The sequence below is a fragment of the Anomaloglossus baeobatrachus genome, chromosome 1 (assembly GCF_048569485.1).
Source record: "Anomaloglossus baeobatrachus isolate aAnoBae1 chromosome 1, aAnoBae1.hap1, whole genome shotgun sequence".
NCBI classification, from domain to species: Eukaryota; Metazoa; Chordata; class Amphibia; order Anura; family Aromobatidae; genus Anomaloglossus; species Anomaloglossus baeobatrachus.
The window spans coordinates 621,766,859-621,783,930 of NC_134353.1; positions in this window are offsets into that span (position 1 = coordinate 621,766,859).

The following is a 17,072-nucleotide window of genomic DNA, read 5'->3' on the forward strand; positions in this document are numbered from 1 at the left end:
CTAGACTTGTGAGTTATATACTAGTTTGTGCAAAATGCACACAAGTGCACCTGTACGCTGCCACCGACAGGCACACACGTGCGGTTTTTAAATGCACGCATGGACGCACTAAGAACCTAACAGCTTTTTAGGAGCGACAATTACTGAGAAGTTTGACACTATCAGGACTGTTTTAGACTGTGTACACCAGCCCCAGATATGGTGATGAAGGCTGGTATACGGTAACCACTAGGAATGGCTATATACCCTGCCTGCCTGCCTGTATACAGCTACAATAGTCCTGAGAAGGACTCTTCTGGTCACTAGCCGGTATTCCGACCTGGCTATACCCTGCCTGCCCTGCCTGTATACAGCAACAATAGTCCTGAGAAGGACTCTGCTACTGTACTCCGACCTGGCTATACCCTGCCTGCCTGTGTACAACTACAATAGTCCTGAGAAGGACTTCTGGTCACACTGTTTGCAGCCCTGCTACGGAAATAATTATAAAGGGCCGCAAACCTTTCCCTAAAGCAGCAACACTCTCCCTGCACTGACTGTCTGGATGGCTGTGTGCAGAGCACAGCGCGCCCGCCGGTATAAAGGCTCAGTCACGCTGTGCAGGCCGGCCAATCACTGCAATTCCACAACTAACAGGGCTGTGGCATTGCAGTGGTCTGCCAGCCAATCACTGCATGAGGGCTGGCTCTCAAAAGAGCGCCAAGATGCAGGGATGAAGACCACGAGTACAGCACGAATATCGCGAGATTACTCGGTCCCCGCCGAGTAGCCCGAGTACAGTAATACTCGTGCGAGTACCGAGTAGTGACAAGCATACTCGCTCCACACTATTAGATAGCAATGTATTTCAATGTTTTGTTTTGTTTTAAACTTGATAAATACAAAGTTGCCAATTCTCCTAATTTTAGATTCGGAATCCAAGATGTATGGAGTTGTTTGACTTCCTGAACATCAACAAATGATTGGCAGTAAGCATTTCTAATTCTCTTCTCTCCTCAATATATAGCCCCTCATTTTTGCTTTGAAGGTTTGTTTTATCTTTATAACCTTTACTGTTTTTTTTTCTAACATTCTTTACTCTGTGTGAGAGACCTAGTTTACTATAAAACTGATTGCTTTGTTGTTGGTCCTTGTACTGTAGTTTGAAAACTGGCTGTCATTTTCCTTTAACATCTGTTTTTTTGCCTACCAAAACATATTTGTGGATAATGATCCAAGCTCTCTAGTCACACAAGGCCATTATTTACAGGTAATTATTGATCTTTGTAGCAGGATACTCACTTTCATTCTGCGGCTACATTTTTTTAGCTAAAGCATAAAAGCACATTTTGCTTCTATCAGGAAGCTAACTATAGCAGATGCCATCCTTGCTGTCTGCCATTAATCAGTGCATCCACAGCTTCTATATAAAATACCATGTATATCTACATCTTTAATAGCAATAATGGAATATACCCAAACAACTTTTCATTCCTTTCATTTACTCTACTGTTATCACTATTTGCACAGTACCTTAGAAATAACATCACTTTGAAATAGTGGAGTTCAGCGACATGGTGCATATCTCCCAATCTTCCCAATATACAGCTCTACGTTCCCGAATTTGGTGATCTGTCATGCTGTCCTGGAAGGTCGGTGTATGTCCCATCTTCAGTGGTAACTCTGGATCTAGCTGATATTCCACCACTCAGTCTATGTAAAAACTGAAGGCCCTGCCAGGACCTTTGGATCAATTGACATGACTAGGCAGAACACAAGTAAGGTTTGTGTGTGTTATATAGCAGAGCTGTTTATATATACAGTGTGTATGTGTATAAATAAATAAATAAATATAAATATATATATATATATATATATATATATATATATATATATATATATGCTAATGAAGAGTTCTGAGGGCATCAATGTAGTAGAGTTGTATGTTTGTTGAGTTAGCGGTGTTGTATATGTTGTAATAGTGTTGATGTATTAGAGAGGTATGTGTGACGCCCTGGCAAAACCGGGTAGTCACAGTTAGGCCCCTGCATAACACCTTCCCTCATTAGGAAACACACAGCTGTCAGGGCCGGGAGGACTGGTGGGCCCAGGAGGTGGATCCACTGGACCTTGCACCCCACCGGAGGGCAGGGCACACGGCAGCCGGAGCACTGACGTGGCAGGGACAAGTATAAGCAGGTCACCAGAGTCACAGAGTTCTTTAGGACAATAATGTAAACAGGCACAGGTACCAGAGTGCAAGGACAAGAAGTCAGTAGGACACGGTACCAGGGGACCTGAGCACCTTGCTCATAAGACTAGCTACAAGACACGTTGATCAGGCCCCGCCCACATGGAAAGGCAAGTCTTATATACCCAGCACAACCCTATGTCATTTCCTGCTTCAGGTGTGCTGGGCCTATAAGACCAGGAGAGTGGGCGCGGCCTGGTCCTATACAGAACCATGAGGCCAAGACTCAGAGTCAGACTCCTGAGACCAGGAACAGGACTCAGGGGAGCAAGAGCGGGAGCGGCAGCCATGACTGGTGAACACATGGACTGGATCAGTGGGTAAGGAGCGGTGCAGGGACACGGGGAGCGTGACAGTACACCCCCTCTATGCCCCCCTCCCCGCGGCCGGGACATGTAGGCGCGCCGAAGAGGGACAGCAACGTACTTCCGGGACAACCAGGACCGGGCCTCAGGACCGCAATCCACCCAATTGACCAGGAAGGACTGCTTACCCCGGACCGTTTTCATGGCCACTATGTCCCGTATCGGGGAACCCATGTCAGCGGCAAGGGAGGCAACTGAAAGGGGAGGATTGTCAGAAACAGGACTGGAGTCTTGGACGGCCGGATCGGGCGTCTCGGACTGGGTACAGGACAGTGTCTCATCCTCGGTAGCCGGTGGCATCACAGTCTCAATTGTCAAGGACGGTGGAACGTCGCTGGAGTGCGTCGTCTCCTCTGGTTCCGGTAGCACCACAGTCTCAATTGTCAAGGATGGTGGAACGTCGCTGGAGTGCGTTGTCTCCTCTGGTTTCGGTGGCACCACAGGTACAAGTGACAAGAGTTTTGGCACGCCACTGGGCTGAGTCGTCACCTCTTCCTCTTCCTGCGGCATAACAGGTTCAGGTGACAGGGGCCGAGGAACGGGCTGTAGGCAGTGGTCATGACACAAGGGCCCCCAGCGAGTAATAGCACCAGAGCGCCAACTAATGGCAGGGTCATGGAGTTGAAGCCAGGGCAGACCCAGCAGGAGCTCAGGAGCCATTCTTGGGATGACATAGAAGGCAATGGTCTCAGTATGCAAAGTGCCAACCTGGAGTCTCACGGGTTCAGTGGTATACCGGACAGGTTGGTATAGTGGTTTACCATCCACGGAGGCGAACCAGAGGGGCTTGGCAAGCGGGATCACAGGTATCTGGTATTGGTTCACTGCAGACTGATGTATGAAATTACCCGCTGCCCCAGAATCAATGTGGGCCTCTGCTGTGAACCTGATCTTCTCCATCGTCACCTGGACAGTCTGCGTAACTGGAACGGAGGGGATTCCGTTGTCAAGGGTGGCGGTTCCCACCTTCCCTTGGACCTGGGGTCTACCAGGTTTCTCCGGGCAAGAACGTAGCATATGTGACCCGTCTCCGCAATAGAAGCACAGGCCCCGGGTGAGCCGTTCTGCACGGCGTTGCTTGGCCTGGGTCAGACGGTCCACCTGCATGGGTTCTGGCGATAAGTCACGGAAAGGCAGGGACGAGGGAACAGTAGGTCTCTGCGAGGGCAAGGCATAGCAAGGTGGTCGCTTCTCCCGGACTCTCTCTTTGGTACGCTCCTGAAAGCGGAGATCAATCCGGGTGGCCAGGGAAATCAAAGCGTCCAGGGTGTGAGGGACATCATGGCCGGCTAATTCGTCCTTGATGCGACCGGAGAGCCCCTCCCAGAAGGCGGCAGTCAATGCCTCATTGTTCCAGCCTAGCTCGGAGGCAAGCGTGCGGACCTGGATGGCGTACTGGCCGACTGTTTGGGTCCCTTGCCGTAGCCGGAGGAGAGTAGAGGTCACTGCGGTAGTTCGTCCGGGTTCGTCGAAGGTGCCTCTGAAGGCTCGCAGGAACTCCTGGATGTCGGTGATCATTGGATCCTCGTTTTCCCACAGGGGGTTAATCCAGGCCAGGGCTTCGCCTTCCAGGTGTGACATCAGGAACGCCACCTTGGCCTGGTCTGAGGCAAACAAGTGCGGGAGCAACTGAAAGTGCAAGGAGCACTGGTTCAGGAAACCGCGGCAGGACTTGGGATCCCCTGCATAGCGAGGCGGAGCAGCGAGGCGAAGTTGCGAGGCCGTGGAAGAAACTGGTTCGGACCTGGAGACTGGTTGCTGCGTGGACGAGACGGCAGTCTGCAGCGTATACAACCGGTGGTCCACGGACGTCATGAATTTCAGCATCCGGTTCAGGGTTTCCCGCTGTTGTGCCAGCTCCTGGCGCAGCTCAGCCAGCTCCGATGTTTGTGCTCCAGCGGGATCCATGGCCTGATCAATCTGTCAGGGCCGGGAGGACTGGTGGGCCCAGGAGGTGGATCCACTGGACCTTGCACCCCACCGGAGGGCAGGGCACACGGCAGCCGGAGCACTGACGTGGCAGGGACAAGTATAAGCAGGTCACCAGAGTCACAGAGTTCTTTAGGACAATAATGTAAACAGGCACAGGTACCAGAGTGCAAGGACAAGAAGTCAGTAGGACACGGTACCAGGGGACCTGAGCACCTAGCTCATAAGACTAGCTACAAGACAGGTTGATCAGGCCCCGCCCACATGGAAAGGCAAGTCTTATATACCCAGCACAACCCTATGTCATTTCCTGCTTCAGGTGTGCTGGGCCTATAAGACCAGGAGAGTGGGCGCGGCCTGGTCCTATACAGAACCATGAGGCCAAGACTCAGAGTCAGACTCCTGAGACCAGGAACAGGACTCAGGGGAGCAAGAGCGGGAGCGGCAGCCATGACTGGTGAACACATGGACTGGATCAGTGGGTAAGGAGCGGTGCAGGGACACGGGGAGCGTGACAACAGCCAACCAGAAAACCCTAGTCACCCCCCCTTAGGGAAAGATAGACACACCAGTGGGCGTGACCAGGTGGTTGGGACACGCCCACCCAGGGGTCTAGAGAGCCCGGGGCGGGAAAACAGTCAGTAAGAGTCTGAAGTTCAGTTTGGAGAGGAGTGAGCTGGGGCTAGGTGTAGTCCCAGCAGGAGAGAAAGTTCAAGTTGAACGGTACCAGGGTAGGAGCCCTGGTGCCACTGACTAGGAGGCAGACGGTGGTCTCCGTCAGCAGGAGACAGGAAGACAGTTCGGTGGAATTGAGATGGACCGGGACAGGGTTGTAGCCCGCCGATTCCGACACGGAGAGCCGACTCGGAAACCGTAGCACAAAGGGGGGTACTCGGACCCTGAAGTTAGAAACCAGAAACAAGCGGACTGGTTAATTAACCGATTGAGGCCAGGACTAGAGGTCCTATCCCACCCAAAGTCCCTCATAGAAGACAACAGCTCACCGATTAGGGATAAGAGGTCACCGCCAGGGCCCATAGATCCCACAGGCCAGCGTCTGCGGGCACAGCTCCTTAGGACACATCCAGCCGGGAGCGGACTCCTGTATTTCACGACAGGAAAGTCCACCTTACACAAAAAGGTGCAGGAAAAGAGATAGAGACCATCAGCTGGGTGGGGGACCCTGAATGCAGCCGGCCGCGGCACCGGCCACCACCACCTTGGTTTACCAGAGACTTGTGTGTTTTACTAACAGTGAGTACACCAGCACCCCCTGTGGTCGCTATCCCCTGCACCAAGCCACTGGGTCCCGGGGCCACCATCCCTGCCCACGGAGGGGTTAACAACTTGCTGCACAACATCTCCCCCGGATGCCCCATAACTGCAGCGGTGGTGTCCCACCTCACCACACACCGCGGGTGGCGTCACAAAATTATTACGGACTAGCCTGTACATCTACGTCCCCTCATTTATTCGGCATGTCCGCGAGACCCCGGGTCCGGAGACCCTCGAGTCACCTCCCCTGAAGGCCCGGACCCAAGCAGTGTCGTCTGCTGGGACAGGAGCAGCACATATGTATGTTGGTGTAGTAGAGACTTATGTTTCATGTCAATCAATACTTGCTGGAAAAAGTAAGCACAAATAGGTTCTTATCTCATAAATTTGTCAGCACAAAGCTGGTAGGGATAGACTTACCTGGCAAGGTTGTGAGAGTCACAGCCACCATAATGGCATAAACAACACCTGCTGCAGAACCCACATGGAAGTACAATACATATGGTAGAGAAAAGGGTTAATACTCTGCGCTGCCTTAAAAATAGAAAATACAAATAAAAAGAATGATGTATTTGTCAACGCATTTCAAAGCCTTAAGACTTCTTCCTCAGGACAAATAATAACATAATATTTGCATTGACAAATAAGTAATTCTTCTTATTTGGATCTCTTATTTTTACAGCAGCGTGGAGTATTAACCCTTTCCTCTCCCATATGTATTGTACTTATGTTGATGTAGTAGAGTTGTGTAGCTGATGTAGCATAGTTAAGTATGGTGATGTTGCAGAGCTGTGTACAGGGGACATTATACTGTGTGGAGGGACTATTGTAGTACATCTGTGGGGGTATAAGACTGTAGGTGAAATGTATTGTGGTAGCCTTATAGTGTAAGGAAAAATCATAGTGTGTGTGGTGGACAGTACTATGGGTGCATCATACTGTGTATGGGAAATGATTCTATTTGTCAGTAGGAATGTGCTATTAGGCTATCATCCTGTTTGTGGGCCACATACTGACATACTGTGGAGACATAGTGTGTGTGTGTGTGTGTGTGTGTGTGTGTGTGTGTGTGTGTGTGTGTATGTGTGTGTGTGTGTGTGTGGGTGTGTGTGTGTGTGGGTGTGTGTGTATGTGGGTGTGTGTGTGTGTGTGGGGGTGTGTCTGAAGAATGAACTGTGAATTATACTATGTGAGGGGGAATATGCTGTGGGGACATAGTAATGTCTGTGGGGGAATGTATTATGGGGGCTTCATATGTGTGTGGGCTTCACAACAAGCAATATTTCTGTGTTGGAGCATATTAAGGTAATTAATTAGGATAAAATAGAATTGCTGCAATGCACTATGCATTATGTGCCTCTCGTATCTTTCCAAGTTGGGAGTTCTGCATTGGTGTAAAGGCCACGTCACACTAAGCAACATCGCTAGCAACATCGCTGCTAAGGACATCCAGCAACAACCTGGCCCCTGCTGTGAGGTTGTTGGTTGTTGCTGAATGTCTTGGGCCATTTTTTAGTTGTTGCTCTCCCGCTGTGAAGCACACATCGCTGTGTGTGACAGTGACAGAGCAACAACTAAATGTGCAGGCAACAGGAGCCGGCTTCTGCGAACGCTGGTAACCACAGTAAACATCGGGTAACCAAAAAGCCCTTACCTTGGTTACCCGATGTTTACCTTCGTTACCAGCATCCGCCGCTCTCAGCTGTTAGTGCTAGCTCCCGCTCTCTGCACACGTAGCTGGAGTACACATGGGGTAATTAACCCGATGTGTACTGTGGCTAGGAGTGCAGAGAACAGGAGCCGGTGGGTCAGGTTGCTGGTGGGATCGCTGGAGCGTCGCTTAGGGGCACTTTGCACACTACGACATCGCAGGTGCGATGTCGGTGGGGTCAAATTGAAAATGACGTATTTCCGGCATCGCATGCGACATCGTAGTGTGTAAAGGCTCGATGATACGATTAACGAGCGCAAAAGCGTCGTAATCGTATCATCGGTGCAGCGTCGGCGTAATCCATGATTACGCTGACGCGACGGTCCGATGTTGTTCCTCGTTCCTGCGGCAGCACCCATCGCTGTGTTTGAAGCTGCAGGAGCGAGGAACATCTCCCACCGGCGTCACTGCGGCTTTCGTAGGATATGCGGAAGGAAGGAGGTGGGCGGGATGTTTACATCCCGCTCATCTCCGCCCCTCCGCTCCTATTGGCTGCCTGCCGTGTGACGTCGCAGTGATGCCATACGACCCGCCCCCTTCATAAGGAGGCGGGTCGCCGGCCAGAGCGACGGTCGCAGGACAGGTGAGTCCATGTGAAGCTGCCGTAGCGATAATGTTCGCTACGGCAGTTATCACAAGGATATCGCCGCTGCGATGGGGACGTGGAATATCGCGCTCGGCATCGCAGCATCGGCCTGCGATGTCGCAGCATGCAAAGGGCCCCTTAGTCTGACATCTCACCAATGACCTCCTAGCAACTTACCAGCGGTCCCTATCAGGTTGTATCGTTGTTGGGATCGCTGGTAAGTTGTTTAGTGTGACTGGACCTTAAGGATTTTAGCTAGTCAGTGATTAATCAGTGATAACTTAGTAAGTCATTAATGAGTAAATAAAGAATAAAAAAAGTGATGCATGGGAATTTACAATTTCATTTTATGTCCATTCTCCAATAGAACCAGAATGTATGGCAATAGTGTGCCACAAAGTCAAAAACTAGGCAACAAAGCCAAACATAATGTTATTATGAAATACTGTGTTTTTTTTTATTTTTATCATTACTTTTAACACCTTTTTATATGCAATTGTTCTCTACAACACTAAAGCAGATATATTTTTATAAATATTTCTACCAATTGGAGTTGTTCTCAGTTTACACTGTCTTGCTATTAATTCTGGAAAGATTCTTTTCAGTAACAGCCTGATGGTTGACGAAATAGCTACAGGACTAATACCGGTAAATAGAAACAACAATATGTGTACTAGCTGCTTCCAACTTAATAGCCACAAGATTCTGTACACTATTGGATGATAACCCATAAGTGAAGAAGTGAAGATGGACTGAAGCAAAATAGGTAATTCATTCAGATCGTTGTGTGAACAGTGTTAGTCATTGACCACTGCTTCATCAATTGTCCATTAACTGATACCAAAACAGTTATTGGAAAATGGTCACACATGCTCACTACCACTTTATTTATACAGGAGACTTGAGTCTAATGCGGGCTTTACACATTACGATCTATCGTGCGATTGCACGAGCGATCGTACCCGCCACCGTTGTTTGTTTGTTACAGGCAAATCGCTGCCCGTGTCGCACAAAGTTGTTAAACCGCCATCACATGTATTTACCTGCTGAGCGACCTCGCTGTGGCCGGCGAACATCCTCTTCCTGAAGGGGGAGGGATGTTCGGTGTCACAGCGACGTCACACAGCCGCCGGCCAATAGAAGCGGAGGGGCAGAGATGAGCGGGACGTAAACATCCCGCCCACCTCCGTCCTTCCGCATAGCCGGCGGGTGCAGGGGACGCAGGTAAGCTGTGTTCATCGTTCCCGGGGTGTCACATAGAGCAATGTGTGCTACCCCGGGTACGATGAACAACCGGCGCCATGTTAAATGAACAATTTTTTAAATCTTAGCGACGAGTACACGACTCACGATTTGTGAGTGATTCTGTGTCACTCGGAGGTGTCACAGAAGATGACGTCTTGAACGATGCCGGATGTGTGTCACGAAAACCGTGACCCCGACGATGCATCGCATGATAACTCATCTCGTGTAAAGCCCACATTACGTTGTCATAAATTTTGTTTATGGACATCTGTTTTATTCCTTCTCGACATTTTGTTTACTAGTACAACTTATTTTCCAAACTGTTGCAGCAAATGGTCATATCATGAGGATGTCCAGGAGACTGCGCAGCACAGGATCTGTGACTCACGCAATCACTGCAGCAGTTCGCTCAGGTGATAACTACGTTCCTGCAAAAACAGGCGGGGTCAGTAGCAGGACTATCCCTGGCTGCTTAATCCTTTAGATGCCTGGTCAATAATGACCACAGCATCCAGAGGGTGGGTTGTGAGAGGCAAGGGGCACCTTTTCCAACCCCTTTCCCCTGAAGCAACCATGAGGTTCCCTTGGTTTCTTGTCAACTGGAGGACAAACACAGACCTCTGGATCTGCCAAGTACAGTAGCCTATTAGGCCTTAACTAAGTAGGGTCCAAAATGCCTCCTGTTAGTTTAAGGGCTCGCTTACACTGCCGTATGACATGGCAGAATGCAATCTGATGTTTTATCAGTGTTATACTATTGGACAGTGTTGACCAGCGTTTTTTTTTCTCTTGCTGAGTCAACATGCTGTAATTGGCAGCATATACCGAACAGCGTGCACCCATATAAGTCTATGGGTATGTGCAAATCATTGGACTGCACTCGGATATGATCTGAATGCAGTCCGATTACAGCTGACGCAGACAATGGAAAAGATAGAAAAGTTAAGTTCTCCATATTTTCGCACCTGTGATCCGATTTTTGCATATTTTAGGATTAGAGCACAGTGAATGACACTCAGCTCATACTCCCAGCAGAGTTTGAGCTAAGTGTCATTTGAATAGTGCATCGGATCCTCTCGCATGAAAGAATCATCGCCAGTGTGAGCCAACCATAATCATGTTTTGTCTTACACCCTGGAATACTTAAGTATTAGACCATCAATTAGACTATAAAACATTCAAATGTCATAGAAAGACTAAGTAAAAAAGTTTAAAAAAGTAAAAAAAAATATATGAACATAGAAAAAGCAAAACAAAGAACATAAATTATATGACAAATTACACAGGTCTGCAAGGATAAAATTGTTTAAAAAGTAAGAGGTGAGTTTTGCATGCTTTTGATCTCTGAACTCAGTAAAAATATCAGAAATATTCCATCATGTACAGTTTTTTCACAAACATGGAGTCCATAGGCTTTTTCTTGCACCATACTTTGACTCCTTTGAGTGTCCTTTGGATAATTTTGGTGTCATTAGATTGGTTAGAAATTAATGGATGCTGTGCTGTGATTGGCTGGTGTGGGCAGAGAAGATTTTCTTAACTCAGATGCCAAAAAGTATGGTGGTGTTCACAGCGTCCAATCATATAAGCAAGGAAAGCTGCTCTGTCATTTGTTGTTACGGGCAGTAAAGAATAAATATTATAGTCACAGTTAATAACAATGTGGTGGTGCCCAACAACCTGCTAGCTCTTGTTTTTATGGTACAGAAGCAGAGAAATGGAATTACTTCCATACTTTTCTCTGGTGTATTGCAGTAATATTCCTGGGCTGATGGAAAAATGTAACATTGAGAAACATGTCAGCGAGTGGAGACTCGTTAAAAAACAAGGTTGAAAGCTGTGCTACTGCACAATGGCAGCAAGTATGTCCTTTGGATTGCCTGGTATCCTTCCTTGCACCGCTTATATGGACTCAGAGAAGCACACGAAAGAAGACGGGGTGAGCTGATAAAAAAGCACTGTTCTTCACAATGGCAGTAAGTATGCTTCAGTGCCTGTAGGGCATTCTGTGCACTTGAAGAACACCTATGAGAATTTAGACTTTTTTCTGAAGGAAATTAACTACGAGGATCAAGGATGGTCAAGATGTGGTGATGCTCTCTCTTTGCTCCTTAGGTAGCAAGAATGATAGATAAAGTACCCATGCGTTTTGTGTGCATTGGACAGCAACAATAGGACTCATCAGTGGAGCCAAAAAAGTTACACTTTAGTAGGTGAACACATGTTTGAGTTTTAGTATTACAATTATTTTCTCTTTAAAAATAACATAAAGGAAATTTAATCAAAAGTCTACTTGCCATTACCAAATAGCATGAAATGATGAAATCTAGATAGAATCACATCCAAATAGTAAGCATGTATAACTGGAACACTGTACTCAGGGGATATGTGTATGAGGCTAATATTAGACAATAATATTAGAGTAATAAATCGGGCTCAGAAACTAACACATTCATTTTCAATATGGTACGCCAGCACTGAAGTTGGCCATCGAAATCATTAGGCCTTTACTAACCATTATTCTGTGTGCTCTGAGAGCTCCTATCCCTACACAGTACATGAGTACAATGGCATTCTTTTGCCAGCCCTATGTTTTATCCTGTGATAGCCCCTCTGATTGGCTGGGCTACACCATGGAATCAGATTGCTTCAAGGCATTATGAGGAACCCTTGGTGCCATACCACATGCTGTTAGACTAATAACTGTGTGTGCAGCATGTGTGAAATAAGCTGTTTCCTTTTTTAAACAGCAAGCCACAACATTTGAATTGCAGATTGTTCAAACTCATATGAAACTGTTGATTTAAGAAAATTTAAGATTTAAGAAAATTTTACTTAAACCCAATTCCCTGCAGATCGATCCTCTCATCTTAACAGTTAACTCAGTAGTAATACATTAGTATCAAAAGATTTTATCCCTTTCCATTCACTCAAAAATATTGTTTGCTTTGCAGCTGCTGCTTGGCATTGTGTATAAATTCCAGCACCAAATCTGTATCTCTTGGCAAAAAAAGTGCGGTTTTCTTTCAGAAGATGCAGGTCTCATTGAACTCACCTGAGGTGACTTTACCTGTGGTCATAGTGATATCACTGCTCAAAGCTGCAGTTTAGTCACTGTCTGCCTGAGCTGCAGCAGACGGTCATGTTTTCTAATGTGCCCACGCACTGCAACTTTAGTATATAGCAGAGCAGGATTGTTGTGGGACATCGTGGTGTGGTCTATGTCAGACCTGGGTGTTTTGAGGTTAAAACGTGGAGCAAGAGCGTTTTTTAAATAAAGAATTTTCTGTGTTTTATTTCTTTTTACCTACAGGATTAGTAATGGGGGGTCTCATAGATCCCTCCCCTTTACTTATCTAGGGCAGAGTAATACCTATGAGCTGTCACTTACCCCTTATGTTACCGAGACTTCCACCGAATCAAGGCAATCAGAATGAGCCAGGTAAAGTGCCAGGATTTTCACATCTAATGGATGCAATACTTCTTGGTTGCTGCAGCCTGCTATTTTTAAGCTAGGGGTGCAATAACCATCAGCCTCCCTAGCCTGAGAGTACCAGCCCCTAGCTGTCAGCTTAACCTTGGCTAAATATCAAATTTGGGGGGAAGGCATGTTTTTTTAAAAAAGTTATTTAAGTAATTTAAAAAAGCTACATGGGGTCACTTTTATTTTGATACACAGATATAGTGCACAGCTGGAGGCTGCAGCCTGAAGCCATATGCTTTATCTATCTATCTGGGTGGCTGTATATGGGTGACCCTGCAACTTTTTTACTTATATATTTATTTTTACACTCCATTAGGGGACCCAGAAAGCTACTGTGAGGACAGCCAGTCAGAGATGCCGACACGCCAGCAGTCTGACTGCAGCCAATCAAACATGCCGACAGGTGGGTGGGGGAAGCTGTACAAATGTATGAGATCTAATGAGTGGACCCGGAAGTAGTGTGACAGCCTCAGGAAATATTGGTAAGTCAAACTGTTCTGCTTTAATCCCCTTAATACTCCAAAAATATTATAACCAGAAACCAAATATGAGTTAGAAATTTATCCAGTCATGTTCCTCATGCTGTTCCCATTCATTTTCAACACTTTTCCATCAATTTCAGCATTTTAAAGCCCTCTATGTTCAAGGTCCTGCTGAAAATTATTCAAGTTTCCCTTTGACATGCATTTTGTTCATTATTCGTGCCGAATACACAAATCATAGAAATTATTTGGCTCTAATAATCAGAACTCAAATATTTTACTATTTTGCCCATATATAAACTTTATTAATTTAATAACATAATTTTTTTTAAATATGATTAAAGCCAAAAAAGTTCACAGAAGAGACAAAAAAGTAAAGCATACAGGATTATTTGCAGAGAACAACAGGGTTCAATATTAGTTAACCGCAATACAGATTAGAGAGCACATTAGAATTTCTTCAATAAAAGCAGTAGTCCCAAAGTTAACAAATTTAATTCAGATTCGGTTCACATATTTGGCATTTGCCAATTTTAATGTTGTTACATTATGGACCATTGCTTTTTCTAGTGTATATTTACATGTGCTCTCTTAATTAGTATATGTATACCTTGGGACTTAGGTATTTTTAGCTCTGTAAATCATTTGACTTTTAATATATTGCGCTTTACTAATCCATAACCTACAAAACCTAAGGTGAAAACACAAAATGAGTATATACCAGATAGTAAGTAAATAGTAATAATACATGTAAATAAGAAAGGGTGTTTGGTTAACCTCTTAGTAATGGAGCCAATTATGATCTTAAAGGGACTCTGACAGCAGGTTTCTGCAATGTAATCTGAAGACAGCATGCTGCAAGAGCTAAAACAGAAATTTCAGCCCTGCCTGTCTTATCACATAGTCTTCTTTTATTTACATGCAATGTTAGTTTAAACCTCTTATCTTTCTCATTATTGGGTCTCAGTGGCCACTAATGGAAAAAGTAAAATGTTCATTTTTTCCTTCCCAATTGCTTTGGTTTCTGTGAAGCACTTGAAGAGTTATTAAACTTGTTGGATATGATTTTGAGCAGTTTTTAGAATGCTGTACTTTTGGGTGTTTTTTGTCACATAGACCTCCCACAGTCACTTCAAATGTGATGTGGTCCCTAAAAAAATGATCCAGCACAGCTGGCTAACAGTTGTACATCCCGCTGCAAAAATCATGGCCCACACTACTCCCACTTTTGAGGTCACCCCAGGTCACCGCAGTGGCTCACACAGCAGTGTGTGAGCGGCAGCAGGTGTGATGAGTGGTGACATCATTAGGTTAGTTCAGTTCAATTCCCGCAGCCATTCTCGCACCAAGTTTCATGAGAGCCCATAGCTGTGACTTGGAGTGACCTTGCGGGCTCTCGTGATACTTTGTGTGAGAACGGCTGCGGGCATGGAACTCAGTGACAAGCAAGCAGTGATGTCATGAGTTCCTTGCTGCTACCCATGTGTGAGCTGCTGCGGTTAACTGAGGTGACCTCATGAGTTTATTTCAGATCACTGCAATGTTTCTCACAAATCAGTGTATGAGGCTGGAGTGACTGCTCTCCCAGCTAATGGGGAATGTCCTATTCTTTATTGACTAGGACAGTAAATATGGGGTCATTGTGTAATCCTTATTGGATTATGATGGACTTGGATTAGGGATTTGCCTGGGAAATAAATTGGTTAATTAGGGTGTCTCTTGTCTTTCTTTTTTTGCTAACTTTCTCTTGTTATGTCTTTCAGGTTCACTCTTGTGGAACGTCATGAGACATTGCTATGGATTACGGTGGACAATATTTTTGAACTTTTTTCAATAAATTGGTGAAAGACGGCTGTAGTCGGGGGTGTTTGTCCAAATAAAATTTAGTTTTCTTTTTTCAATTACTGGGGTGTCTGCTAGATGCTACCTATTACCAATACCATGGCTTTGATGCCAGCTGGCATTTCACAGCTGGCATGAACCCCGTTTATTACCCCAGTGACCACTGCACCAGGGCAATGGGATGAGCTGAGGCAAAGTGCCAGTATTGGGTCGACTGCAGCCTGCTGTTTTTAGGCTGAGGAGGTCCCAATAACCATGGGCCTCCCCAGCCTCATAATACCAAGCCCCAGCTGTCCACTTTACCTTGGCTGGTGTTCCAATTTGGGGTACCCCATGCTTTTGCTTAAAATTATTTATTTAATTTTAAATAAATAATTTAAAGCAACAGCACGGGGTGACCTCTGTTTTAAAAAATTAAAAATTCTTAGTGGCAAAACAGGTTTTTGTGATTTTTTGGCGCTTTTTGTGTTTATTTTAATTTTTTAAACACTTTGTATTACTTTTTTTACTTTTTGAATGTTTCACTTAGTTCCATTGTGCAACTTGAATACTTTTTAGTGACATGAGACCTGTCATTAATTCACTGACTGTGCCTGTAAGACCCTTTGTATACAGTGCCTACAAGTAGTATTCAACCCCCTGCAGATTTAGCAGGTTTACACATTCGGAATTAACTTGGCATTGTGACATTTGGACTGTAGATCAGCCTGGAAGTGTGAAATGCACTGCAGCAAAAAAGAATGTTATTTCTTTTTTTATTTTATTTTTAAATTGTGAAAAGTTTATTCAGAGGGTCATTTATTATTCAACCCCTCAAACCACAAGAATTCTGTTTGGTTCCCCTAAAGTATTAAGAAGTATTTCAGGCACAAAGAACAATGAGCTTCACATGTTTGGATTAATTATCTCTTTTTCCAGCCTTTTCTGACTAATTAAGACCCTCCCCAAACTTGTGAACAGCACTCATACTTGGTCAACATGGGAAAGACAAAGGAGCATTCCAAGGCCATCAGAGACAAGATCGTGGAGGGTTACAAGGTTGTCAAGGGGTACAAAACCCTTTCCAAGGAGTTGAGCTTACCTGTCTCCACTGTTGGGAGCATCATCCGGAAGTGGAAGGCTTATGGAACTACTGTTAGCCTTCCACGGCCTGGACAGCCTTTGAAAGTTTCCACCCGTGCCGAGGCCAGGCTTGTCCGAAGAGTCAAGGCTAACCCAAGGACAACATGGAAGGATTTCCGGGAAGATCTCATGGCAGTGGGGACATTGGTTTCAGTCGATACCATAAGTAACGTACTCCACCACAATGGTCTCCGTTCCAGACGAGCCCGTAAGGTACCTTTACTTTCAAAGTGTCATGTCAAGGCTCGTCTACAGTTTGCTCATGATCACTTGGAGGACTCTGAAACAGACTGGTTCAAGGTTCTCTGGTCTGATGAGACCAAGATCGAGATATTTGGTGCCAACCACACACATGACGTTTGGAGACTGGATGGCAGTGCATACGACCCCAAGAATACCATCCCTACAGTCAAGCATGGTGGTGGTAGCATCATGTTGTGGGGCTGTTTCTCAGCCAAGGGGCCTGGCCATCTGGTCCGCATCCATGGGAAGATGGATAGCACGGCCTACCTGGAGATTTTGGCCAAGAACCTCCGCTCCTCCATCAAGGATCTTAAGATGGGTCGTCATTTCATCTTCCAACAAGACAACGACCCAAAGCACACAGCCAAGAAAACCAAGGCCTGGTTCAAGAGGGAAACAATCAAGGTGTTGCAGTGGCCTAGTCAGTCTCCTGACCTTAACCCAATTGAAAACTTGTGGAAGGAGCTCAAGATTAAAGTCCACATGAGACACCCAAAGAACCTAGATAACTTGGAGAAGATCTGCATGGAGGAGTGGGCCAAGATAACTCCAGAGACC